Source organism: Psittacula echo (genome assembly GCF_963264785.1).
Source record: "Psittacula echo genome assembly, chromosome: 1".
NCBI classification, from domain to species: Eukaryota; Metazoa; Chordata; class Aves; order Psittaciformes; family Psittacidae; genus Psittacula; species Psittacula echo.
The window spans coordinates 157,058,440-157,086,103 of record NC_137735.1 but is presented as its reverse complement, the minus strand read 5'-3'; positions in this window follow the sequence as shown (position 1 = coordinate 157,086,103).

The following is a 27,664-nucleotide window of genomic DNA, read 5'->3' as shown; positions in this document are numbered from 1 at the left end:
CTCCATGAGCTTCAGGGGACGCCTGAGGCCCCTGCACAGTTTGGGCCTGGAGGAGGCAGTCCTGTTTCCTCTCAGCTTCCCTGATATCTTGCAGTCTATTCACAGCATCCCGCAGCTCAGCCACTTGCTGCAAGAGGACCTCCACCAGGGAGCACCGAGTGCAGCCCTGCCCATTGGGCACCGTTCCCTCAGGAGACCAGTGCAGGCACTCTCTACACTCTGAGCATTGCACTGCAGCCTCCCCTCTCATCGGCTCTGTCTGGGTGCCTACGCTGGCTACTGCGGGAGCAGCCAGAGCAGAGCTCCCAGAGCGGGCCCCGGTCATACAGCGAGTGCTCATCATCCCGCTCACCTGCCCGCGCGAACTGCCTTGACCTGCCCTGTTCGCCGCGCTTCCGGTCGCTCGCGCTCCCAGGGGCAGGATTTTACCCAGTCAGAGCTGATGCTGCTCCTCCTGGCTCCGCCTCCTGTGAGTCAGCTGCTCGTGTCAGCTGAGCTGCCGGCTCCTGGGCAAGTCCTGCCGAGGACCTGAGGCTCCCTCGGTGGCTCTGGCTGCTCTGAGTAGTGGCTGCTGGACGCTGATCTCCTCCCTGCTCCGGTGTTGAAGGCGTCCTCTCTCAAGCTACTCACCTCAGCAATTGACCAGGAAATCCACCCTTGTAGGTTAGAAAGTATCCAGAAATCCTTTCCTTCCCTTCACTAAAATACAGGTATCTAAATCAAATTTTCATTTTTCCCCCATGATCTTTCAACCTATATTTATAGTATGGAGTACTGAGTTACTAAATCAGTTCCTAGCCATTCTTGTAAGGAGTCCTAGCTACATGGAAAAGTAAAAACTGGCTGAAAGTTAATAAAGTTTCTTACTTCAGAGAGTTAAAAGTGCATAAAAGTAATTCCAAAAACCTAGCTCTAAGAAAGTCACAAAGAACAGGCTTCTTGAAATTGCTTCAAATTGTTTCAAATCAGACTAGGGATTGATTTTCCTCCTCCTCCCATTCTGCAAGCAAGCCTACAAGTAAAACCTATGAAACATAAGAAAGAAATTCCGAAGCATAACTGTACGTAATTTGGGTTATTAAAAAAAATGGTAAATGGCATTGGTTTACAAATCGGCACTGAGCTTTAAGTGTTTAAAATAAAAGGCAGACAAACTCCTTTACACACATGAATGAAGTATTTCAGGAATACAAAATGCATTTTTCATTGACTTTTCCCCACTTATTAGTGTTCATAAAGGCATCCATGTTTTTTCAATCTTGCATCCAGTTTTTTGTCATAAATCATGTTAGATTGAAGGAAATTATATACTTACAGATATAAATTGGGCCAGTAGTAGTATGAAGTTAATTGCTTCAATCTCTACTGTAGCAAATTAATCTTTTGAAAAGTCTTCAGCTTTATTTTTCTACCAGCTGTGCTATAAAATCTACCCAATACTGCCTAATGGAACATGCAGTAAGGACATGATCTTGGATGAAAAGGTGTGGGAAAACATTGTTTTTTGGCTTGACTCCCAACAGCTTCAGTTCTGGCAAAGGAAATTGCTTATGTTCTCCAGGAGAAAAAGGGAGGGCAGGAAAGGCCACATATGAGAACTGCATAGTCTAAAAGAAGGTGGATACACACAAATGTCCGTATGGCCCACCAATGTCACAGCAATATGTGGTAAGAGGTTTAGTGTATTAGTTTGGATTAAATTTCACACTTCCCATTCTTTATTCAGTTTATCATGGGAACAGACAAACCCATATCAATTTCATCAGTCCAAATACTCCAAAGATTGGGCTATGTCTCCATTAGCTAGTGATCCAGTGCAGTTCACTGGATCCATACACTTAATTTGCTAGTGTCGAGACCCATGTCTTATCTGCTTCATAAATAATTTGGCTCTATCCTAAGTTTAGATTTTTTTGCTCTTGTGAGACTTCACTTGAAGTACTGTGTGCAGTTCTGGTGTCCTCAACATAAGAAGGGCATGGAACTGCTGGAACAAGTCCAGAGGAGGACCACGAGGAAGATGAGGGGACTGGAGCACCTCGTGTATGAAGATAGGGTGAAAAAGATGGGGTTGTTCAGCCTGGAGAAGAGAAGGCTGCGTGGAGACCTCATAGCAGCCTTCCAGTATCTGAAGGGGGCCTACAAGGATGCTGAAGAGGGACTGGTGATTAGGGACTGTAGTGATAGGACAAGGGGTAACAGGTTCAAACTTAAACAGAGGAAGTTTAGATAGGATATCAGGAAGAAATTCTTTACTGTAAGGATGGTGAGGCACTGGAATGGGTTGCCCAGGGAGGCTGTGAATACTCCATCCCTGGCGGTGTTCAAGTCCAGGTAGGACAGAGCCTTGAGTGACATGGTTTAGTGTGAGGTGTCCCTGCCCATGTCAGGGGGGTTGGAACCAGATGATCTCAAGGTCCTTTCCAAACCAAACTGTTCTATGATTCGATGGTTCTATAGACTGGTCTTGTGAACTGAACATCACTATTGCATGTATGTCATTCCCACTTCATATATGTAGCTTTTCGTCACTTGTGCTGTGGCAGGCAGCTCAGCCCCTCCCAGCTGCTTGCTCACCTCCCCCTCCTACTCCTGTATTGGAATGGGGGAGAGAATCAGAAGGGTAAAAGTTAGAAAATTTGCAGATTTAATAAAAACAACTTAATAGGTCATGCAAAAGCCATCCATGCAAGCAAAGCAAATCAAGGAATTCATTCACCAGTTCTATGTTCAGGCAGGTATTCAGCCATCTCTAGGACAGCAGGGCTCCATCATATGTAACGGTTACTTGGGAAGACAAATGCCATCACTTCAAAAGTACTCCCCCTTGTTTTTTCTCTCCCCAACTTTATATTCTGAGCATCATGTCATATGGTATAGAATATCCCTTAGTTCAGCCCAGGTCAGGTGTCCTTGTGCACGATTTCTTGTGCACACCCAGCCTGTTTGCTGGTGGAATGGACTGAGGAGCAGAAAAGATCTTGACTCTGTGTAAGCACTGCTCAACAATAGGTAAAACATCCCTGTGCTATCAACACTGTTTTCAGCACAAATCAAAACCATAGCCACTTACCAGCTGCTATGAAGAAAATTAGCTCTATTGCAGTCAGAAGCAACAACTCTCAGTCAAAGCTTTCTGCAGGCAATAATTCATTATTTTAGATTCTTATGTTTCCATTAGATATTTGAAAGCATTTAACATAATTCAGGAGCAGAGCTTCCGGTTTAATATCCACGGAAAAGGAATCAATTCCATGCACTTCAGAACCAACCTCCAAACTGAATCAGCTCACAATGAGTGAAAGCAGAGCTTGTTCACAAAAAATGCTGGTGCTCCAAGACAGTGCTGAAGATTCCGGCTTTATTAACCCCTGATGCATTAAAAATATGTCATAGAAATAGCCGGTCACTTGAGAAAATATAAACTGTGACTTTTTTTTTTTCCCTGTAAATTGAGATGCTAGTAACAAGCAGCAAACAACATACATAATATTGGGTGCAGAACCTGAAATAAACTCCCTTTAAGGCTGAAGAAAAAATGACATTATTTTCATTTGGTGGAAATTATTCCTGAAAATCTGTTAATGTAGAAATTATGTCCCATTCCCGATTTAGTTATTTAAATTTATTAAATAAAGAATTATCAGGTTTTCAAAAATTGCTGACTACCCATTATATTGCATTGTCTCAGTGAGTTTACAGTAATGTCAAACCTATAAATGGAAAAGAAAGTTCAATTCTTTATTTAAAATAAAGGTTAAAATCATACAATGCCAACTCATAACAACACACGGAAATCTCAAATTGTATACAAAGCCATCAGCTTGCACTTACTTAATTTTTTTTTTTTAACGTTAGCTTAAATGTTAGAGATATTTGATTTGCTCATATTTCTCATTTAAAATGTACTGTCTATCTTTTAAAGAAGTGAATATTTCTCTTTATATTAACTGCGTTTGTTTCTTTCTTCTGAATCATCTTCATTAGCATCAAAGCCCTTTTCAATCTTCATATATATTTACACCCATATTACTGCTATGTCAAACTGCAGAGAAGTGTCTCCATAGTAGTAAAAGGGGTTGGAAACCTAGGGAAAAGCTGTCTTAATAAATTTTTTTATTTTTCTTTTTTTTTTCACTCAAATGGTATTGTTCTCATATTGATTGGATGTGAAAAAGGAAACCTTACCATGGGAAGAAAAATACAGTTTTGTATAGTGGGTTCATTTTGGACCATGTTCAAGAGTTTTTGTATTCATCCCAAGAATTTTTCTGTCTTCTACTGTGACAAATTTTTTTGTGTTAAAATACTTTATTGTGACAAAACACAGGAGTCATCTGTAGCATTGCTGGAAGAGGCTTAGGAAGCAATGTTTGCTCCAGGGAACTTGATACAGGCAACTCAGAAGAAGACAGATTATATATTCCATGGGAAGCTGCTCTCAAGACAAGCTGAAACAGTGCTTCAGGTGTTCAGAAAGCAGAAAGAAAAGACAGCTGAAATTATTGCAGTAGTTTACATGAAAGAATACTGGGCTATGAATGAGAGTCATACATGCTGCAGAAAGAAAATAAAAAAAGTGGGTGGGAAGTGTCAGGTTCACAGAGCTGGTTTGACAGAAGAATTGCATGATGCAAGCTAAATCTTACAGTAAACAGCCAAGATTTGGAAGGGTTTGAGTATCATTGACTTCTTGGCTTTCATTGAAAATATGTTTTATTCTCATAGTTACAAAGGATTTAGATAACTTTAAATTAAGCCAAAAATGGAATGAGGCATCTTCCTGGATATGCCATTCATCTTGCCAAAGGGATGAATAGCAGTTTCCAGAGACTAGACTGTAGCTTTAGGGTTGGGTTCTTGCCATTGGCTGGGTATGGAAAATCACCCACTTTACATCTACCTGCTAAGGAACACTGCTTTTTCACTTAAGTTTAATAAAACCCACATGTTTCCTCTATGAATTGAGCTGGCTGTATATTGCTATTGTTTTAAACCTCTTTGAGGTCAGTTTGTGCTGAAGTTGGAAACTGGACTGAAACATGCAGAGGCCAGATTGCAGTCTGTAAATAAGGATACACTAACTTGATTAACCTTGGAATTGTTTTTTCTTTTTTTCTTGTTGTTATTCTCATCTAATTAAGGTAATTGTAGTTAATTGAAAATGCATGATTGGTTTAATTGGATCTGAAGAAGCAACAAGAAAATCACTAGTGATGAAGACGGAATTGATTTGATGGAAACTATTCCAAACAAAAGTGCGTTCTGAGCATTATGGATCTCTTTAGAGAAAAACATTTAAGAAAACATAATAATTTTTTCATCACACAAGCAATGAACAGATGCAGGACTGTTGTACTGAAACTAAGTAGAACTAGTGTTGATTTGATAAATTTGTCCAGCTTTGCTAGGATATATAATGAGCTTTATCTTTCTAAATGTATTACAAACTGGTTTAGTTTGCAAAAGTTGGTGGGGGTGGAAAGTTTATATTGTTTAGGGAAGTAGGCTGTACCTATCACTGAGCTCTAGAAGGATCAGGGCATATTGGAGAAAAGCTCAGACCACATTAAAATTGATTAGACTTTCAGATAATGTAGCGCCTCTTGATTTTATCAGTTCCCTTTGTAATAAATTTATATCTAAAGAACTGAGGAATTAAAACATTCTGGTTCTGCCACACAAGGAATTAGACAATTAGAACTTGTTCTTTGCTGCCCACTGGAAAAAGGTCCAGACTGATGACATGGGGCTCATGGCAGCAGGTTTTGAAGCACTGTGGAGGAGGAGCAGCAGTGAACTTAGTGTAATTATTACTCAGATGAGTTGGACAGGAGTCATATTGTCTGATAAAACGTTTCAGTAGCTTGACTTTGAAAGTGCATGTTTTTTCTGGAGTCAGTTTTATGGTAAATAATCTACAGCTTCTTTCTGAGAGATTAAAATTATTTCTTAGTGGAAATGAGGTTAAAGTGCAGATGTTAGCCCTTGTCCACTCCAAATAATGTCACAAACCATACAGAATCAGGTTTGTACAAAGTCTTGAAGAGATGCAAGAAAAAAAAAAAGAGAATTCTCACAAGATTATATAAAAAGCTTTTGCACAGCTGCTGTGACTGGAATAACTAAAATCATTGGATGGCATCCCTGTATAATAAAGTGGTTTGGGCAAACACAGATCTCAAGGTGAAGGCCAGATATCTCTAAAACCTTGCTTAGTTATTATGCCTATGATTGTATCAGAACACAGTACTGTGATGCAAAATTTTACATGTGCTGTTTTGATAACATCTAAAGATTTTTTTAAGTTACACAAAATTAATAACAATATTAATTCATGACAGCTGAGATTTAACCTGCTTTATCCTTCTCCCACCTAAAAAAATATCCCATTGTAAAATAGGTGAAAAGAAGGTTTATGCCAAATGTAAGGCCCTTCCATTACAGAGCTTAATTTAAAAATGGCAACTCTTGAGTGAAAAATGATGGTGATGAAAGAGTAAGTTCAAAAAAACACTGTGTTCTGTTTTGACATAGAAAAAATATATTCATTTGTTTCATGTTTAACTGCTGATGGTAAAATATAAATATTGAGAGTATTTTTATACTGAATTATACAGTATAACAGATGCACGGTTCTTTTCCTTAAAATACCACTATAAAAATGTATAGCAGCATACCATTTCTTGAAGTAGTATTTACTTTTTTATTATGATCATATAGCACCTTGTCTGGCTGTGAAGTTCATGGACTGTGCACTCATTTTCGAGTTACAAAGCCATAGTGATGCTAGTTTCTTAGAATGCCAGTATGTTTTGTATGACCACTCCTAAACATGTCTCCGAACTGAAACCTCCAGTTCATCTGGATATCTGAATTCTAATAACTAGATGCAGTACAATGCAAGTTCATCACTTCTTTTAAGATACAGAAAAATCCTGCTGAACTTATATTTTGGTTTGGATGCTGGTAAAAACAATATACTTCAGAAATGAAAAGAGTGTGACATGATACACTTACTGTTTTTTCTACAAAATAAAATACTTTTTCACACGTGGCAATTAGTACCTGGTATCCATAATGCAATACATTGTAATGCTGCAATGCTGTATATTAACACTATGATATAGTGTCAGTCATGCTTCTGTCACATAGCAACAAGAAATTTAATTAATATCACACTTTTTGCCTTTTTTGACAGTATAAACATTTCTTATAAGTTTTTAAAATCACATGACCTTATGTGTCCATCCAAATGCAATTATGTAGCTAAAAAAAAAAAAAAAAAAAGAAAAGAGAGAAAGAAAATACAAGCTGATGTGATAATGAATGGGTTAATTCGCAGGTATTTTATTCACAATGGCAACAGTTCCCTTGCATCCTTTGGAAAACAGGTAACTACCTGCTAAACCAGGAAGGCCCTCAAAAATAAAGGCCAAACTGTACCAAGATCTAAGGTCATCATTGGTGGGTTTTTAACTGTACTATCTATGACTCTTCTCTTCCATGTCAAAACCCCCGGAAAATTTCATTAATATTTTCATAAATGTTAAAACAAACAAGAAGTTTAGGAGTTGGTTAATTTATGGGCCATAAAACTTAAAGCATGTTGATTTGCTTTAGCAGCTGCATTACTATTTCATGGGACTACTCTGCATAACAGCTAATGTTAGGTACAGAAAGATTATTGTCAGTGATCCATCCTAATATGTGACATTATGCTCCACAAGGAAGCAGAGATAACAAAATGTCTACATTTGTGTTAATATCATGAATATAGGATCAAAAAAATCTGATCTTCATAAATGAGTGAAAGCATAATCTTCATGGAAGTGGTTATATTTTAGCCACTCCTTGTCTTAGTAAGTATAAAACACAACCTACTTATTAAAGAAGCACCCATGACAAGATAAAATAAACAAAAAAAATTAAAAGTAGACCAAATTTCTGTATACAGTGGCCTAAACTATTACCCTGTCTTTCTCCTAATTCTCCTGGAAGAATAAATCTCTTCCCTTAAAGACAATCAAGAACTGATAGACTAAGGCATTCTTGAGGTGTAGGTTCCCTAATACTGTTCCTTGAATGGTTTTTAGAGGACAGCCTAATTAAATTCTTCCAATGACTAGGGTCGTGGCCATATGATCTAGATATGAAAGTATGTGTATAGATAAACATATATTTGCATATATTTATGCTTAGTAAGGAAAAAAATCTACTCTGCCATAAGAGTTTAAAACTTAAAACAAATCCAGGGTTTTTTAACCAATATTTTTTTTTGGTGGTTTTTTTTTTTTTTTTTTTTTTGTAAAGCAGAAATTTAGAGCATGCTACTGCATAGGTCTCAAAGACAGCTGTTAGAAATCTTTGAAAAATATAGCTATAACCCTTGGATGGCACAGTGGAGGTCACAGATAACTCTAATGGCTACCTAACTCTAACAGCTAACCCTTAAAACCAGTAAGAGTATGTGCATATACCACTAAGTTATTTCTAACAGAAAACATTGAGCACTGCATAAGTAGCAGGTGGGAGCTTATTTAACCAAATAGTGGATAAAATCACAATGTTTTTTTCAGGAATTTAGGGCTTCTGGTTTTGACCTTAACTGAAACATGAAAACAAAAAAATAAAATATTTAAATTAACTGATAATTTAATTTTAAAATTAACTGATAAACTGATTTGAGATCCTCAGGACAGTGAGAAGAGCGTGCAGCAAGCTCACTGCCCTGGACTTCAGGAGAGCAGACTTTGGCCTCTTCAGGAACCTGCTTAGTAAGGTTCCATGGGATACAGCCCTAGAGGGCAAGGGGGCCCAAGACTCATGGTTGTTATTCAAGGATCACCTGCTACAAGCTCAGGAGTGTTGCATCCCAACTAGAAGGAAGTGCAGCAAGAGAGCCAGGAGACCTCCTTGGATGGATAAGGAGCTGCTGAGGAGAATTCAAAGGAAAAAGAGGCCTATAGAAGGTGGAAGCAGGGACAGGCAGCCTGGGAAGAATACAGGGATGTTGTTCGGGAAGCTAGGCACCAGGTGAGGAAGGCTAAGGCCCAGTTAGAATTAAACTAGGTGAGGGATGTTAAGGATAATAGGAAGGGATTCTATAGGTACGTAGCAAATAAAAGACAGACTAGGGAAAACGAAGGCCCCCTCCAGAAGATATTAGGAGAACTATCTACCCGGGATTTGGAGAAGGCTGAGGTTCTTAATGACTTCTTTGCCTCAGTCTTCACTGGCAAAGTCTCTGACCACACCACCCAAGTCTTGGAAGGCGAACGCAGGGACTGTAAGAATAAAGACCTCAGGCCCACTGTAGGAGAGGATCTGGTTCGAGACCAGCTTAGAAACCTAAACGTACACAAGTCCATGGGACCTGATGAAATCCATCCGCGGGTCCTGAAGGAGCTGGCGAATGAAGTTGCTAAGCCTCTGGCCATCATATTTGAAAAATCATGGCAGTCAGGTGAAGTTCCCGACAACTGGAAGAAGGGAAATATAACCCCCATTTTCAAGAAGGGGAAAATGGATGACCCAGGGAATTACAGACCAGTCAGTCTCACTTCTGTGCATGGCAAACTCTTGGAGCAGATTCTCCTGGAAGGCATGCTGAGGCACGTGAAAAAGAAGGAGGTGGTTGGTGACAGCCAGCATGGCTTCACTAAGGGGAAATCCTGCCTGACCAATTTGGTGGCCTTCTATGATGGGGCTACGAAACTGATGGACAGGGGTAAAGCAGTTGATGTCATCTACCTGGATTTGTGCAAAGCGTTCGACACTGCCCCACACGACATCCTTGTCTCTAAATTGGACACATCAATTTGATAGGTGGACCACTCGGTGGATAAAGAACTGGCTGGATGGCTGCACACAAAGAGCTGTGGTCAATGGCTCGATGTCCGGCTGGAGACCAGTAACGAATGGTGTCCCTCAGGGATGGGTGTTGGGACCGGTCTTGTTCAACATCTTTGTCGGTGACATGGACAGTGGGATTGAGTGTGCCCTCAGCAAGTTTGCCGATGACACCAAGCTGTGTGGTTCAGTTGATACGCCGGAGGGAAGGGATGCCATCCAGAGGGCCCTCGACATGCTGTGAGGTGGGCTGATGCCAACCTGATGAAGTTTAACCATGCCAAGTGCAAGGTCCTACATCTGATTCAGAGCAATCCCAGGCACAGCTACAGGTTGGGCAGAGAAGAGATTCAGAGCAGCCTTGCAGAGAAGGACTTGGGGGTGTTGGTCAATGAGAAAATGAACATGAGGCAGCTTCAGTGTGCGCTCGCAGCCCAGAAAGGCAACCGTATCCTGGGCTGCATCAAAAGGAGCGTGACCAGCAGGTTGAAGGAGGTGATCCTGCCCCTCTACTCTGCTCTCGTGAGACCTCACTTGGAGTATGGTGTGCAGTTCTGGTGTCCTCAACATAAAAAGGACATAGAACTGTTGGAACAAGTCCAGAGGAGGGCCACGAGGATGATCGGGGGCTGGAGCACCTTCCCTATGAAGACAGGCTGAGAAAGTTGAGGCTGTTCAGCCTGGAGAAGAGAAGGCTGAGAGAAGAGAAGATCCTTTCCAACCCTAACTATTATATGATTCTATGATTCTATGTTTTTAAAATTACCCATTCCATCTGAATTGTAATCTAAGTCTAGAGAGAACGCAGCAAGTTTGCCAATGACACCAAAGCTGTGTGGTTCGGTTGATAAGCCGGAGGGAAGGGATGCCATCCAGAGGGCCCTCGACACACTTGTGAGGTGGGCTGATGCCAACCTGATGAAGTTTAACCATGCCAAATGCAAGGTCCTACACCTGGGTTGGAGCAATCCCAGGCACAGGTACAGGTTGGGCAGAGAAGAGATTCAGAGCAGCCTTGCAGAGAAGGACTTGGGGGTGTTGGTCAATGAAAAAATGAACATGAGCCGGCTTCAGTGTGCGCTCGCAGCCCAGAAAGCCAACTGTATCCTGGGCTGCATCAAAAGGAGTGTGACCAGCAGGTTGAAGGAGGTGATCCTGCCCCTCTCTTCTGCTCTCGTGAGACCTCACTTGGAGTATGGTGTGCAGTTCTGGTGTCCTGTTGAGAAACTGTTGTTGGTGTTTCTGTTGAGAAAAAGGACATGGAACTGTTGGAACAAGTGCAGAGGAGGGCCACGAGGATGATCAGGGGAGCTGGAGCACCTTCTGTATGAAGACAGGCTGAGAAAGTTGGGGCTGTTCAGCCTGGAGAAGAGAAGGCTGCGAGGAGACCTCATAGCAGCCTTCCAGTATCTGAAGGGGGCCTACAAGGATGCTGGGGATGGACTATTCATCAGCGACTGTAGTGAGAGGGCAAGGGGCAATGAGTTCAAACTGAAACAGGGGAAGTTTAGATTGGATATCAGGAAGAAATTCTTTACTGAGAGGGTGGTGAGGCACTGGAATGGATTGCCCAGGGAGGTTGTGAATGCTCCATCCTTGGCAGTGTTCCTGCCCATGGCAGGGGGATTGGAACTAGGTGATCTTAAGGTCCTTTCCAACCCTAGCTATTCTATGGTTCTATGATTCTATATTCCAACCTGATTTATGGATGGCTTTGTGATTAAGGATGTAGGTTGCAAACTGACAGTCTTTATAATGATGTAGCAAAAGATTTGCTCATTAATGCTTGAGAAATGTTCTCATACACCAGAGATGTAGCTGTATAAGGAAATGTAAATGTGGCTTAAAGCTCTGAGGTTGTTTGTAATGAATACTTACTATGCTGTGCCTAAATCATAACCAAGTAGATGGTTAACAATTTTTTTCTGGAGTGATTCCACATTTGCATATGTAAGCAACTTTTAAATATAAATGTAATAACAAAAAACAATGTGGCAAACTAGAGACCACTGATAGTGATAAACAGACATACTCGATATAATTTTATGTTTTACGACAATTTGAATTTTACATTTTTTTGAATTTTATGTGAAAGAAGCACATTCTGTGGGGGATTCTCAAATTGGTTCTAATTTAATTTCTTCAGGTGTTCTCTTATATATATATCTTCTGTAGCCACACATTATTTTTCCTCCCAGTCTTATTTCATTTCTTTATTACTTATAGGTGACAATGTTTTTGACAAGTTGATGTATGGACATGGAACTGTGGCGAATTCTGCACACTCCTTTGCTCTCTGTGTCTAGTCTCTTCCCGTGTCTTTCATTGTAAAGGGGAGATCCAAGGACTTAGTTATCTTTAGTAATGATAGCATGGCTATAATTTATAGCTCACCGACACTGTTAGGGATCCCTGTGAGCAGCATGGGAGCAGTTAAGTGTGTGAGGAAGTGCAGGAAACAGTTAATTGCTACCCTTAAATGAGGCAGCAGAGCTGTTTAGGTAATAGGCTTAAACTCTGAGAAACCAACAGTGTAAAAATCTGATAGAAGTTTTACCGTGATAAAGTTGTGATTGCTAAAAGAATCTACGATGAGATTTGTATTTGAGTGCAAATCAAATGAAAGACTCAGAGGAGCTTGCCAGTAACTAAGATCCAATATTAAACAGAGATGATTAGATACACTGAGGGAAACTGCTTACTGAAGCAAACTGGATAAGAGACGTGAGAACCTGTTTCTTTAAGGAATAGAATCATAGAATCATAGAATAGTTACGTTTGGAAGTGACCTTAAGATCATCTAGTTCCAGCCCCTCTGACGTGGGCAGGGACACCTCATACTAAACCATGCCACCCAAGGCCTCATCCAACCTGGCCTTGAACACCACCAAGAATGGAGCATTCACAACCTCCCTGGGCAATCCATTCCAGTGCCTCACCACCCTCTCAGTAAAGAATTTCTTCCTTATATCCAATCTAAACTTCCCCTGTTTAAGTTTGAACCCATTACCCCTTGTCCTGTCACTACAATCCCTGATGAATAGTCCATCCCCAGCATCCTTGTAGGCCCCCTTCAGATACTGGAAGGCTGCTATGAGGTCTCCACACAGCCTTCTCTTCTCCAGGCTGAACAGCCCCAACTTTCTCAGCCTGTCTTCATACGGAAGGTGCTCCAGTCCCCTGATCATCCTCATGGCCCTCCTCTGGACAACAACTTTGTAAAGAAGGCATGTAGACCTAATGGAGGAAATAAAATGTTTCCTTAAGAAGAGAGGAAAAGGGAATCTTGCAATGGAAAGGAAGGATTCACTTTGGTGAAAGCAATGCTTAGACTTGCAAACAATGAAATTTTAACACTAGAAAGTGAGGAAAACCAGATCAGTATGGTATCATGCTAATGTAAGTTTCTGTCTAATGATTCTTTTCTTTTTATTGGGTTCCTACCACCCTTTGATGATACTTCTGGATGAAGCAACATATCATTAATCTTTTTACAGTTGCGTGCAGTAAATAGAGCAGTCAGCCAGATCTTAGGGCTTTTTTAAAGACAATTGCATCACTGGCATATGACAGTATTCTTGTTGGGTGATTTTGTCCACTTGCTAAAGCATCCTAATATATGGAGTAACAACAATAATTTCTGCTAGAAGTCCTCTGGGAAATGAGTGGTTGTGGTAGCTAGTGACAGGATTATAGAACAGCTATATCCTGTCAAAGAAAAATAACCACAGAAATCCAGTGATGATTCTATAGGGTACCTGGAGAGGTGCTCCCAGGAGCTGAACTGACAGGGTGAAACGTCTCTGTCATTTTAAATGCCCTGGTGAGATTTTAACTCTAATATCATGTTCCATTTTGGTCAACATATTAAGGAAAGATGAACTGAAGTCACAACAGCTGCAGAGAAGGGATGTAAGGTTTTTCAGGGGAAAGAAGAGCATACCTCTCAGGAAAAGAGATTAATCCAGCAAAATGAAACATGAGGGGAGATATTGTTACTGTATATGAGCATGTCATGGGGGCAAGCATGTGAAAGAGAACTATTTTTAAAGATAGAAGATCAGGCTGTCATGGGAACAGATGGCTATCAACTGGCTATGAGTAAGTTGAAGCTGGAATGAGAAGATGGGATCTAACTCTCAGAACACAGTTCTGGGTCAGCCTTCCATGCACAAGTACTGAGAGCAATTCACCCCCAAATGCTTTAAAGGTAGAACTTGGAGAGTTTATGGAAGTGATTTCATGTTTGACTTATCTGCAGGGAATTGATCCAAGAGGTCTTAGGCAGCCCTGTGAACAGACCTTCAGCTCTTCCTTCAAACCTGTTCAGAAAACTCATTTTTCTAGGCAATCTTCCCTATATTACTCATCACTATTCTCTATATAAGTTTCCCATGTGTGCCATACTTTGCCCTTGTTTCTTTCATAAGGCATGCTATTATGATCTCCACAACACAAAGAATTTTTCTTTCATACAATGGCACTTATGTTTGTAGTAGTATGTAGGTGATTAATTATAATTAACAGTACCCTATCAAGCAGTAACAACTATATAATCATCAGCCTTTTCATCTGAGTCTCCCAGATAGCTATTTCATTACCTCTTAACTTTTCAAAATGTAATTAAGTGTAAATATTTCCTCAAAAAAAAAAAGTATATACAGAGTAGAAGAAAAAAAATCTTAAAAAATTTCTTTAGTTGCAGCTTGAATTTACCCAGTATATAAATATTGTATATAGATTCACATATGCATAATATAAATGGCTATTTATAATGCATAATAAGTCTATATGTAACTGTTGAGGTTTAAACCCAGCCAGTAATTCAGAATCATGCATCTGCTCGCTCACTCCTCTCCCTTCTTCCGCCTCCCGAAAGAATGGGGAGGAGAATTGAAAGAATGTGTCTCCCAAAGGCTGAAATAAGAACAGTCCAGTAAATAAGGTATAACACAAAACCACTACTGCTACTACAAATAATAACGATGATAAGGGAAATAAGGAGAGAGAATACGATTGCTCACCACCCACTGACTGATACCTAGCCTGACCTGAACAGCAATCTGGGCCTTCAGGGTAACTCCCCTCAGTTTCTATACTGGGCATGACACACTGTGATATGGAATACCCCTTTGGTTAGTTTGGATCAGGTGTCCTGTCTCTGCTTCCTCCCAGCTTCCCATGCCCCTCCTCATAGGCAGAGCTTGAGATGAAAAAGTCCTTGATCAGAGTAAGCATTACTTAGCAACAACTAAAAACATTGGTGTGTTATCAGTGTTCTCAGACTAAAGCCAAAACACACTGCTGCATCAGCTACAAGGAAGGAGAAAAATAACTGTTACAGCTGAACCCGAGACAATAACAAATATTTAGTGAAAGAACCCACAAAGTAATATGAAATCTTGTTATATGATGAATCTATCATATTGTGTTATTCTATATCATTCAAGCAGCAAAACTTAATGAAAATGTGGTTTAGAATGGAAATGCTAATTATTAATTTAATGGGGAACTGTTACGATTATGACAAACCTAATGATCTTTAGAGGATATCGAACATGTTATAACCTAGAAGTACTCTCTTAACTCATTCCTGCAGTACTGGCAAAAAAAGGCCACCTATTTATTTTATTGCTTGTAGTCCCAAGTGAGATTAATCTGATTTTTCTTTTTTATTGTTCACATGTTATTTCTCCTGGCTTTTAGGATCATCTATTGTCTCAAAAGGGGGCAAAACCAGTTCAGATATCTCTGCTGACAGGTTTATTTTCTCTTGCATTGAAAGATTTCCCCTGTGCTCCTGTTTCAGTTCCTTCCCCTGCTGCTGAGTAATTTAAGTGGTATTGACAAGGCAGCAGTGCTGTAAAGCGTTATTCATGCCAAAGTGCCCAAAAAGCAATTGGTCACAGAACCTTTAAAAAGCAAAAACAGTTGAATGAAATAACTACAAATCAGAATTCTTGGCACATTAATAGCAGTCATTCATTGAAGCAAATTGAATTAATGAATGCAAATTAGTTTTAAAAGAGGGTAAGGGTGACTAGCTACTACCTCTGTTGTCACAGTAGTCACACTGATGAGTTACATGTGCTGTTAGCCTGACCTGTCTGTAGTTTATGTAATCATAATAATTAGAGAGAAGCTAAATTACAACCTAATACTCTCTAATATATTTTATGCATAAAATTTCAATGAATATTAATGACAGAAAGTCTAAACATCTGGTTTATTCCATTTCTATGATCATTTGGAACAAAATAGACTGACATAGATGCCAAAATTCTTAAAAAGCTCAAAGTTTTTGAATGATTTTAAATTATAAGCTAATTACTCAATATGCTTCTGAATGTTAAAAAAATGAAGTAGGGATATGTAGTAGCTTATCTGGTATTGTTTCTGTCTAACAAAAAGCATATTTTTGCTCTATATAGCAGACATGTTAGTTCAACCTGACAGAATTTGAGATTGAAAAGCTTTGGTCATAGAGCAGTAGTGTGGCACTGCATCTGGTCTCAGCTGGTGCAGACATGGCTCCATGCTCTTCTGGGTAGACCAATTTTTCCAGCATGGAGTGTGTGCAAATGTTAGTCGTGCACACCCACAAAGTACATCATAAACCTATATGCAAAGGCTGGACCTTTGCAAAAGATGGCTTTTCCTCTTGCAGAGAAAATGTTCCTGATGGAAATGTTTAAAAATCATCACTTCAACCACATTGTTAAAAGTTTGCCACTAGATAATTTATTGAGTATGTCAAAGTCATTTACTCTACAACGTATTATAATAGATATAATTTATTCAGAAGCCTACTTCTAGAAATCATTATTAATGTAATGCTTATAAATGCTATCTTAGTTTAAGGAATCATAATGAAAAAGGTACTTTACAAACTGCTACTGAGCAGCACCTTCTCCCTTTATTGATGAAGTAGATTCATAGAAAAATTTTCTGAAATTCTTTTTAAGTTCTGTCAAAGATATCGAGATAAGAATCTGCTTTATTGCCAGTTTCATGGGGCATATTTTTGTACCACTTAGCTTACATTCTTCTGAAGAAACAGGAACTTATCAGGTATTTGTGCTGATAAAACTGGAGAAGAAAAAAAGAAAAGCTGTTTATGTTTCATAATAACTGGACAGAATATTTCTTTCTCTTGATTAAATGTGAGGGTTTTTTTCAGATTTTCTATTTCTGCCATTTACCACAATCTCACAGGTTGTGCTATAATTTAATATATGTTCTTCAGCCTTTCTTATGCAATTTATGCAGCTGACACAATAACTAGATACATAGGGTCAGTTTTATCACTGTCCAGCAATACAAAAGCAGCTGCAAGCTTGACACAACTTGCCACTTACTTAAACTAAGTTTATGGCTGTTTGTTTACGCAGATGGTTTCCAAGTTGCTTCATTTCACTGCAGAGGAAAGAAAGAACCAAAACATACAAGTAAATTTATCTTCCAACTACAACTTAAATAAAAAAACAAACAAACAAAAAAAACCTCTCCCAAACAAAGAAAGTAGAGAAGGCCTGCAACCTTTACCCCTATAGACCCCTATAGGCCACACACCAAAGCCTTGGCTTACTCCATTGATTTTAATTTCTGAGAGAAAGTTGATGACAAGCTCTTACTAAAATGAAAAGATATTTCAGAGCTAATAGAACTCCATTCTATTAAAGATTATTTCTATGGACCAGGATTATGGAAATTAGCCTTTTATTCTCTAAAAGTGGCTATATAAATTCTAATTCATTCAAACCAAGTCAAGCTATGTGTTCAGATTGTTTCCCAAGATCTCAGTTTCTTATGATATTAGGGAGATCACCTCCTACTGAAACATGAAATTAAGACTATGCTAAAAGCAAATTACCATTTGGGTCAGAGCACACCTTATTTAACTTTCTTCTTCTGCAGCTCTGAGCTTACTGAAAATAGAAATTTTACTTTATCACTTGGTCTTATAATGTTAGATCCTGAAGTGTTTTACAAGTGTGAATTTACTGCTCACACATTGTTGCAGTAGATGCCCCTTATGCCTGTACCTATAATACTGTCAATATGGTACTGGATTAAATTCACCCTGATCTTCACCTTCCCATGCCCTTCATAAGCATCATCTTTACCCATTTATCTTGATATTTTTTTAAATATGTTTCTGAAAGAAAGAATCATGTCTTTCATTCCTTGGCACCATCTCCAATGCAATATAGATTTGGAACATTCTTTGGTGGTGAAGTTGTGAACTGAAGGGTTTTGTGTGATGGTGTTTTCCAGCAGTGCAGGAATCAGCACCTGTCTATTAATAATTTCTACAGAAAAGACTCACATGCTGATCTTTGTGGCTCTTTCGAATAGCAAACTTGATCTCATGTCTATTATATGCTATGGACTTTTATCCCTTTATTTCATTCAGAACAAGGTCTGACCCAGTCTGTCACTTGCAAAAATAGCCATAGTAAAATGGAGGGCCCAGCTTGCCTGTTCATATTTAAAATCTACCCCTGCCTATATGGTCTGCCAGGTCCTCCAGATGGATATTATGGATTGCCTATGTTGTTACTGTTGAACAGTATGCTGCCAATGCACTCATTCTGCCATATCAAGTATCATGCAAAACCAAAACCAACTGAAGTATTGAGGACTAGACAGAGTCCTTGGGATATTTTCCTAGTCAAAAGCAGTATAATTCACTGATATTCCTTTGTAGCATTTTATTTATTATTTTCATGAGTTTGTTGGTTTTTAATTTATTATTCTTTATAATAACTTTACATATATTATCATCAGCCCTTTAAAATTATTCCATTTGTTAAGTCATCGATTTTTGAGGGAAAATTCTGAATTTCTCTATGCTTTACATTAGAATCATAGAATCATAGAATAGTTAGGGTTGGAAAGGACCTTAAGATCATTTAATTCCAATCCCCCTGCCATGGGCAGGGACACCCCACACTAAACCATGCCACCCAAGGCCTCATCCAACCTGGCCTTGAACACTGCCAAGGATGGAGCATTCACAACCTCCCTGGGCAACCCATTCCAGTGCCTCACCACCCTCTCAGTAAAGAATTTCTTCCTTAGATCCAATCTAAACTTCCCCAGTTTCAGTTTGAACCCATTACCCCTTGTCCTGTCACTGCAGTCCCTGATGAATAGTCCATCCCCAGCATCCTTGTAGGCCCCCTTCAGATACTGGAAGGCTGCTATGAGGTCTCCACCTTTTCATAGGTAAAGAAACTTAAGGGTAATGTTATTTAGTCTGCTCTTGCCAGTTCTGGACAAAGAAGATTTTGGTTTTCAGGACATTACCATCCTAAACACTTCTGCATTGACTTTCTTTTTTTCTTTTTTTTTTAATGTTCTTTCTAAAACCTTTTTATGTATGCAGAGCTGTCATGGTTTAAGCCCAGCCAGTAGCTCAAAATCATGCAGCTGCTTGCTTACTCCCTCCATGCCACTTCGGACAGGATGGGGAGGAGAACTGCAAGGATATAAACCCCATGGGTTGAGATAAGCATAATCTGATAAGAACAATCCAATAACTAAAGTATAATGCAAAACCACTACTACTAACAATAATAATGTTAAGGGAAATAACAAGGGAAGAGAATAGAAAACTAAAAAGGGAAGGGGAAAAAAAAAACCAATAAACACAAATGATGTACAAAACAATTGTTCACCATCTGCTGACCGATACCCAGCCCTATCTAAGCAGCAGTGTGGGCCTATGGGGTGATTCCGTCAGTTTGTATACTGGCCATGATGTGCTGTGGTATGGAATACCCCTTTGGTTAGTTTGGGTCAGGTGTCCTGTCACTGCTTACTCCCAGCTTCCCATGCCCTTCCTCACTGGCAGAGCATGAGAGAATGAAAAGTCCTTGATCAGAGTAAGCATTACTTAGCACAACTAAAACTTTGGTATGTTACCAGCATTGCTCTTAGACTGAAGCCCAAACATTGCACTTCACCAGCTACAAAGAAGGAGAAAAATAACTGGGAAAGCTGAACCAAGGACGAAAGCAAATGGTCTTCCTTTTAATGTAATCATGTTCAACATACATGCAGGTTTTTTTAATAGATCCTTAGACACAAGCAATATATCTTTACAAAGATGAACTTATGAGAGCTGCAAAGGGAGCTGTCTTTCCAGACCTGCACTGCCAGGGTGACAGGTGTTGTACATCACCTGGGGAAAGAGCTGGTTTTTTTCTCCAAAACATTGTTTCCATATCAGGGCCTAGGTCCAATATAAGTAATGGAATTACATTGACTTACTAAAAATCGAGTTTAATACATTCAGTCTACAGTAGAAATTTGCTCCTCATTTTAGAATTTTTTTTGCTATTGAAATGTCTTTTTATTAATTACCTCCATGTTCTCTCTATTCCTTATCCAAAAGCTAATCCCTATGAAAAGTTTTTATTTAGCTCATGTGTAGGAAGAACAGTGTTTAGTTCTGTTCCCCTATCCTTATGGACTTACAGCTGCCAACTATTCACACTCTTGCTTCACTTGCTCTCCTTACTTTAAAAATCTACATTCTTCCATTTATGCCATTATATCTGCATTTGAAATCCCTGACATCTGCCTTTTGACTTTTGCTTAATCTCATTGATTTCTGTTCTGCTTTCTGACACTTAGATTTTATGAGCATTAATAAAGATTTTTATCCTTTCTATCCCTTCCTGCAATATGTTCTGATTCTTTTCATTGCACATGTTCTGTACATAGTTGAATGCAATCATCTTTCTTGAGCTCATTACATACTGTCTGCAAATGTGCTTTTTAAATTTTAATAACTTCAGCTCCTGCCTTTTACAGATAGTCTTAAGATGGACTATGCAAATATCTGAGTGCTACATAAGGTAATTCAGGATGTATTTTCAAGAATACTTCCTGGTGTGGATCACACAGCATTCTGATTTCATTACAACGTCAACGTGTTTGGTTTTCTCCAATGAATTTTATTGATGCATGGGATGAGAAAGATGAGCTACTTTACTAAACAGTCCTTCAGACACATTCAGCAACTCAAAGAACTTCAAAAACACTTACTTTTTTTCTAATTTTAAGGCATTATTTGGTAACAATATTTACACAAAATTACACATAGACACCCTACAAATGACACTGAAGCATGTATTGCATGATTTTTGTGGTTTGTTTTGTTTTGGTGTGGTGTTTTTTGGGGTTTTTTGCATGTTTGGTTTTTGTTGATTTGTTTTTGTTGTTGTTGTTGTCTGTTGTTTGTTTGTTGCCTTTTTTTTTTCCTGTGGAAAGTCTATTCTAAAGACAGAAGCTCACAAAATAAAGACAGAAGAGCATACAATGTTTCTTAGACCCTCTGGGAGCAAAATTCTCAATGAAGAAAAAAAATCTTCATTAGGTTTTCTAATTTCTAAAAGAACTTTGATAGCAAAAGATGTTTATAGCTTAATCAAAGGTCTGTGATCAATGAAGTCTTTAAGACATTTGAATATCTCACCATATACCTTGAATGACCTTTAGTAGAACCTAAGTGTTGTTCCTTTAATACTTTTTCTTAATACATTCTTTGGATGCATTTCTTAGTCTACATCTAGTCAACATTTTGGTTGTTATTCAAGGATTGCCTGCTACAAGCTCAGGAGTGTTGCATCCCAACTAGAAGGAAGTGCAGCAGGAGGGCCAGGAGACCTCCTTGGATGGATAAGGAGCTGCTGAGGAAAATTCAAAGGAAAAAAGAGGCTTATAGAAGATGGAAGCAGGGACAGGTGGCCTGGGAAGAATACAGGGATGTTGTTCGGGAAGCTAGGGACCAGGTGAGGAAAGCTAAAGGCCCAGTTTGAATTAAACTAGGCGAGGGATGTTAAGGATAATAGGAAGGGATTCTATAGGTACGTAGCGAGTAAAAGATAGACTAGGGACAACGTAGGCCCCCTTTGGAAGATATCGGGAGAACTGGCTACACGGGATTTGGAGAAGGCTGAGGTTCTTAATGACTTCTTTGCCTCAGTCTTCACTGGCAAAATCTCTGACCGCACCACCCAAGCCTTGGAAGGCGAACGCAGGGACTGTGAGAATGAGGACCCTAGGCCCACTGTAGGAGAGGATCTGGTTCGAGAACATCTTAAAAACCTAAACGTGCACAAGTCCATGGGACCTGACGAAATCCATCTGCGGGTCCTGAAGGAGCTGGCGAATGAAGTTGCTAAGCCTCTGGCCATCATCTTTGAAAAATCATGGCAGTCAGGTGAAGTTCCCGACGACTGGAAAAAGGGAAATATAACCCCCATTTTCAAGAAGGGGAAAATGGATGACCCGGGGAACTACAGACCAGTCAGTCTCACTTCTGTGCCTGGCAAACTCTTGGAGCAGATTCTCCTGGAAGGCATGCTGAGGCACATGAAAAACAAGGAGGTGGTTGGTGACAGCCAGCATGGCTTCAGTAAGGGGAAATCCTGCCTGACCACTTTGGTGGCCTTCTATGATGGGGCTACGGAACTGATGGACGGGGCAGAGCAGTTGACGTCATCTACCTGGACTTGTGCAAAGCGTTTGAAACTGTCCCACATGACATCCTTGTCTCTAAATTCGAGAGACGTCAATTTGATGGGTGGACCACTCGGTGGATAAAGAACTGGCTGCATGGCCACACGCAAAGAGTTGTGGTCAATGGCTCGATGTCCGGCTGGAGACCGGTAACGAGTGGTGTCCCTCAGGGATCGGTGTTGGGACCGGTCTTGTTCAACATCTTTGTTGGTGACATGGACAGTGGGATTGAGTGCGCCCTCAGCAAGTTTGCCGATGACACCAAGCTGTGTGGTTTGGTTGATACGCCGGAGGGAAGGGATGCCATCCAGAGGGACCTCGACACGCTTGTGAGGTGGGCTGATGCCAACCTGATGAAGTTTAACCATGGCAAGTGCAAGGTCCTACACCTGGGTCGCAGCAATCCCAGGCACAGCTACAGGTTGGGCAAAGAAGAGATTCAGATCAGCCCTGCAGAGAAGGACTTGGGGGTGTTGGTCGATGAGAAAATGAACATGAGCTGGCTTCAGTGTGCGCTCGCAGCCCAGAAAGCCAACCGTATCCTGGGCTGCATCAAAAGGAGCGTGACCAGCAGGTCGAAGGAGGTGATCCTGCCCCTCTACTCTTTTCTTGTGAAACCTCACTTGGAGTATTGTGTACAGTTCTGGTGTCCTCAACATAAAAAGGACATGGAGCTGTTGACACAAGTCCAGAGGAGGGCCACGAGGATGATCAGGGGAGTGGAGCACCTCCCATATGAAGACAGGCTGAGAGAGTTGGGGCTGTTTACCCTGGAGAAGAGGAGGCTGCGTGGATTCCTCATAGCAGCCTTCCAGTATCTGAAGGGGGGCTATAGGGATGCTGGAGATGGGCTCTTCATTAGGGACTGTAGTGACAGGACAAGGGGCAATGAGTTCAGACTTAAACAGGGGAAGTCTAGATTGGATATAAGGAAGAAATTCTTTACTGAGAGGGTGGTGAGGCACTGGAATGGGTTGCCCAGGGAAGCTGTAAATGCTCCATCCCTGGCGGTGTTGAAGGCCAAGTTGGACAGAGCCTTGGGTGGCATGGTCTAGTGTGAGGTGTCCCTGCCCATGGCAGGGGAGTTGGAACTAGATGATCTTAAGGTCCTTTCCAACCCTAACTATTCTATGATTCTATAAAAATCTCGTTTATATCCTAAATTAATTCTCCAAACTCTTTTCAAGTTTTGAATCCTATTTTCCTCCCCCTATTCCCTGAATTAGGTTTGCTATAAGCAGTAGATGATAACCCAACTAGAAATTTAACAGCTATACATTGGTTTCAGATCATATTGCAGAAAGATTAACAACTGAGAATAGCTGTTTTTACTACCTTTACTTATAATTCAGTATAATTTTCGTCAGACTCTCCCCAATTATTTCTTTGCACACAGTTATATGTGTAGATACATATATTCTACCTATTTATGAGCGTGTGTGTGTGTCTGTGTGCATTTATAGAGAAACAGTGATTGTGCATATTTTCTGTTTTACCTATGTTTATAAAGTTTGGAGGCACAAATATTAGGAAAATATTCTGAAAAGAAATTTTAAAAAGAGCAGCAGACTTATCAACAGACAGTTATTCCAAACTTATAACATTATTTTGAACAAAAGCTAAAAGGAAACTGCTTATAATATGTTTCAGGCCCCTGTACTTCAATTCCTTTAGGAAATCTCAAGATCATAAAGTTCAAGTATACACAAAAATCCTCAAAACATAGTACTGTCATTAGTGTAAATGTATTTGCAAGCATATCTGATTTCTCAATAAAACAAGATGTACCTTAACCTCATCAACCTTTGCAAAGCAAACAATAAGTTTTGCCTGATCCTTTCGAGCAACCTGAACTGCTAAATTGTGTACATGTATTTATGGCATTAGGAAGCTTTTGCTTTTAAAAAATCATATAGCTGGCAAGTTAAAACTAATTTCATGTAAAAATATATAACATGGGTTGCAAACACATTTTTAAAGAACTCTGTAAAGTGAGGCAGATTAAATAAAAAGTAGCTATGAGATGAAAATCTTCTAAATGAAAAAATAGGTGTCCTTTATATAAAAATACAGAATTCTGTATGGCTGCAAAGAAATATAACTTTAATTTTGCGATGGAGGGAAAGAACAGTAACAGCAAATTTATCTATTGTGAAAGAAATTCTACAACTCTATAGTAAATGTGCTGAGCATTTGCACACTACAGTGATCAAATCTAATTTTCAGAAAGTGGCAAAATTGTCAATCAACAAAATATTATAAGTTTTTAGATATATCACATGAAACAGAAATTTTGTGAATTGGATGTGATTTATGAACCAGAAAAACTGGACAAATACCTATGCCAACATAAGTTAATGGAAAATAAAACCAGGAGCTGTTGAATGTATCTTCAGAGTTTCAAACAACTGATATTTAGAATTTTTTTTAATGCATGTTCTATAATATATATGTAAGGAAAACTGTTATGATGGCCTGTGACATTACTCAAGTTATCAGAAAACACTGCTGCAAATATTCAAAAAAATTATGGGGAATTAACAAAGGCAGCCATTGGCCATATGTTAAAATTTTCTACCATTTAGAAGTTTATGTATAACAGAAAAGGTGGTCTTTATTGCAAAGCAAACCAAGTCATTATATGTTTAAATCTAAGGTAATTGTCAAGGCTATGTCAGCATCTATTTCAGTCTGTCGAAACAGAATTTGGGAATGTGGAAATTTCTACATGAAATATTTAGTAGCAAATTGTCCATGCAACAACAGTAGTTTGAATAAAGAGATCTATTATTTAATAACTTGTATTGTAATAGTTGTTAATGATTTTTCATTATAGCTAAAAACACCAGTATGTCCTTCTCATTCAGATTTCTTTAATCGTCACCTTTGGCAGCATATTGGTTAAGCTAAAGAACACCAGTTTATTATTTTTTAGAAACGGTTTCTCTACCTTAGCCCAAACACTTGTTTTCTAGTTACTTTTATCCAGAGAAGAGTTTCTGTTTCCACTTGAAACTTACACCTTTAGGGTTAAATAGTTATCAAAGGCCAAATTTTAAAGATCTATGAATTTACCTCAGCCATCATTATACACTATGTCTGCTGGCTGGTTGTCTGTCTTTCCAAGACATCCTTCTGCATTTTTTCTTATGTTAGGCATGTAAATTATAAGATATTTGACTGTCCAAGATGACACAGAATTTTAGCAAAGTGACTATTTACGAAAAACAGTTTGTTTTAATGGAGATACGGTGGAAGCTCTGGAATTTTAATCCTATTGTGCAAATAACAATCCAGACTTCCAAAACTGGCTTTATATTGCTGATTAAAAAAATATAACAAAAAGATGAAAATATGCTATTGCATATACAGAGACATAAAAACTAAAGTTGTTTTATTCATTAAAATGTGATAACACAATAATGGTTGGTGTGAACTATTTCCAAGATGGTAGCAAGTATTTAAATTTGCTGAATACAATAATGTCACACGTGTTTAAATACTGTAAGATATTGAAACTCATGACTCTTTTTTTTGTATATTACTAATCAGTTTTACAGGACTAATTGCACGTTTTATAGTTACTAGAAATAGTAGTAATATTTTTCAATCAGGAGGTTCAGATAAATAGTTCACATGTTTTAATTTACTTACACCTTTTTAATGACATAATTGCCAATATCTTAGTAGGAGCTTACGCATAAAAAGGCAATTAACTGAAACAGTGACTAGAAATTGAACAAAATTAGGATTTTCTTTACATAAAATTTTGCCTATCATTTTGGAGAACACCGAAAAAATGAGTCCTAAGATATAAACAGAGGACTTCTCTGTGGCTTTGTAGATTTGTGGCTTTTCAAGGGACAGAACTAGCCTATGAGGTGGATAGCTTTCTGTGATGAGATAGGTGACTTTGTGGACTTGGAGAGAGCAGTGGATGTTGTTTACCTTGCTTTTAGCAAGGCATGTTCTTCCATAGAGCATCCTTAGAGCCATATTGATGAAATATTGAGTGCATAAGTGAGTGGAAAACTGTTTGGTCTTTTGGGATCAAGGTATTGAGATAGGGGATTCAAAGTCTAGTTGGTTTTTAATCACAATGAGTGACACTCCTCAGGGACTGATATTTTGTTTGATGCTATTTAACGTGATTATTAGTGGCCTGGACAATGGAATGGGATGCTTACAGGTTTGTAAATTATACACTGGATGGCAGGTCTACTGTGTTGAGAGAGCTATATAGGCTGTAGAAATGAGCTTGCAAGTATCTCAGAAGGTTCAACAAAGGCGAATGCCAAGTCCTGCACCTAGAGAGGTGTAAATCTTTTAGCAGTTGGGAGTCAATCAGACAGAAAACAGCTGTGTGGGAAATCACCATGGAGCATGGGCAGAGAGCAAACAATGTTAGTCAGTAGTATGCCCCTGAGATGAAGGTGGCCAGCTGCATACTGCATTGGCAAGAGAGTAGTCAACAGACGAAGGGCAGTAATTATTCCTATCATTCTGGACTTTGTGCAACTGCATCTGGAGTACTTTGTCCAGGTTTGTTATTCTCAACACAAGAAAGACTTTGACATATTGGAATGAATCCCATGGAGGGTTACCAAGAAGGTTTGGGGGGTTGTTCCTTTTAAGAAGAAAAACTTAAGTGAATGATCTTATTGTTTCTACAAGAACCTTACTAGGGCATGCAGATATGCAGTCAGGAATTTTAAGGCTCAGCTAGAACTGATATTGCCTAAAGATATCAAAAATGAGTTCTTCAGATAAATGAGAAGAAGCACAAGATAGACATAGGCCCATTTCTAAACAGTGCAGGGAAACTAGTTACTGCTAACACTGGCAAGGCAGAGGTTCTGAATACCTTTTCTGCCTCTGTCTTCACCATCACGTGATTGAGTAGCTACAAAACTTATGTCAGCCCAGCAGTAGTGGAGGAATAGATGGTCTGTGGCCTTTTGCAAAGCCTGAACCCACATAAATCTGTGGGCCCAGACAAAATACACCCCAGGATATTAAGAGAAGTAGCTGATATTATTGCAAGGCCACTGTCTCTAATCTTTGAAAAGTTGTAAAGATGAAGGGATATGTTAGATGACTGGAAGAGAGCAAATGTCATACCCATCTACAATAAGGGCCAAAAAGAGGTCACAGGAAACTACAGGCCTGTAATTCTTACTTTGATCCCTGGAAAAATAATGGAATGAGTCCTCTTAGAAAATAGTAGAAGCCAAATGAAGGAGGTGATTGAGAAAAGCCAGCACAGATTTTCCAAAGG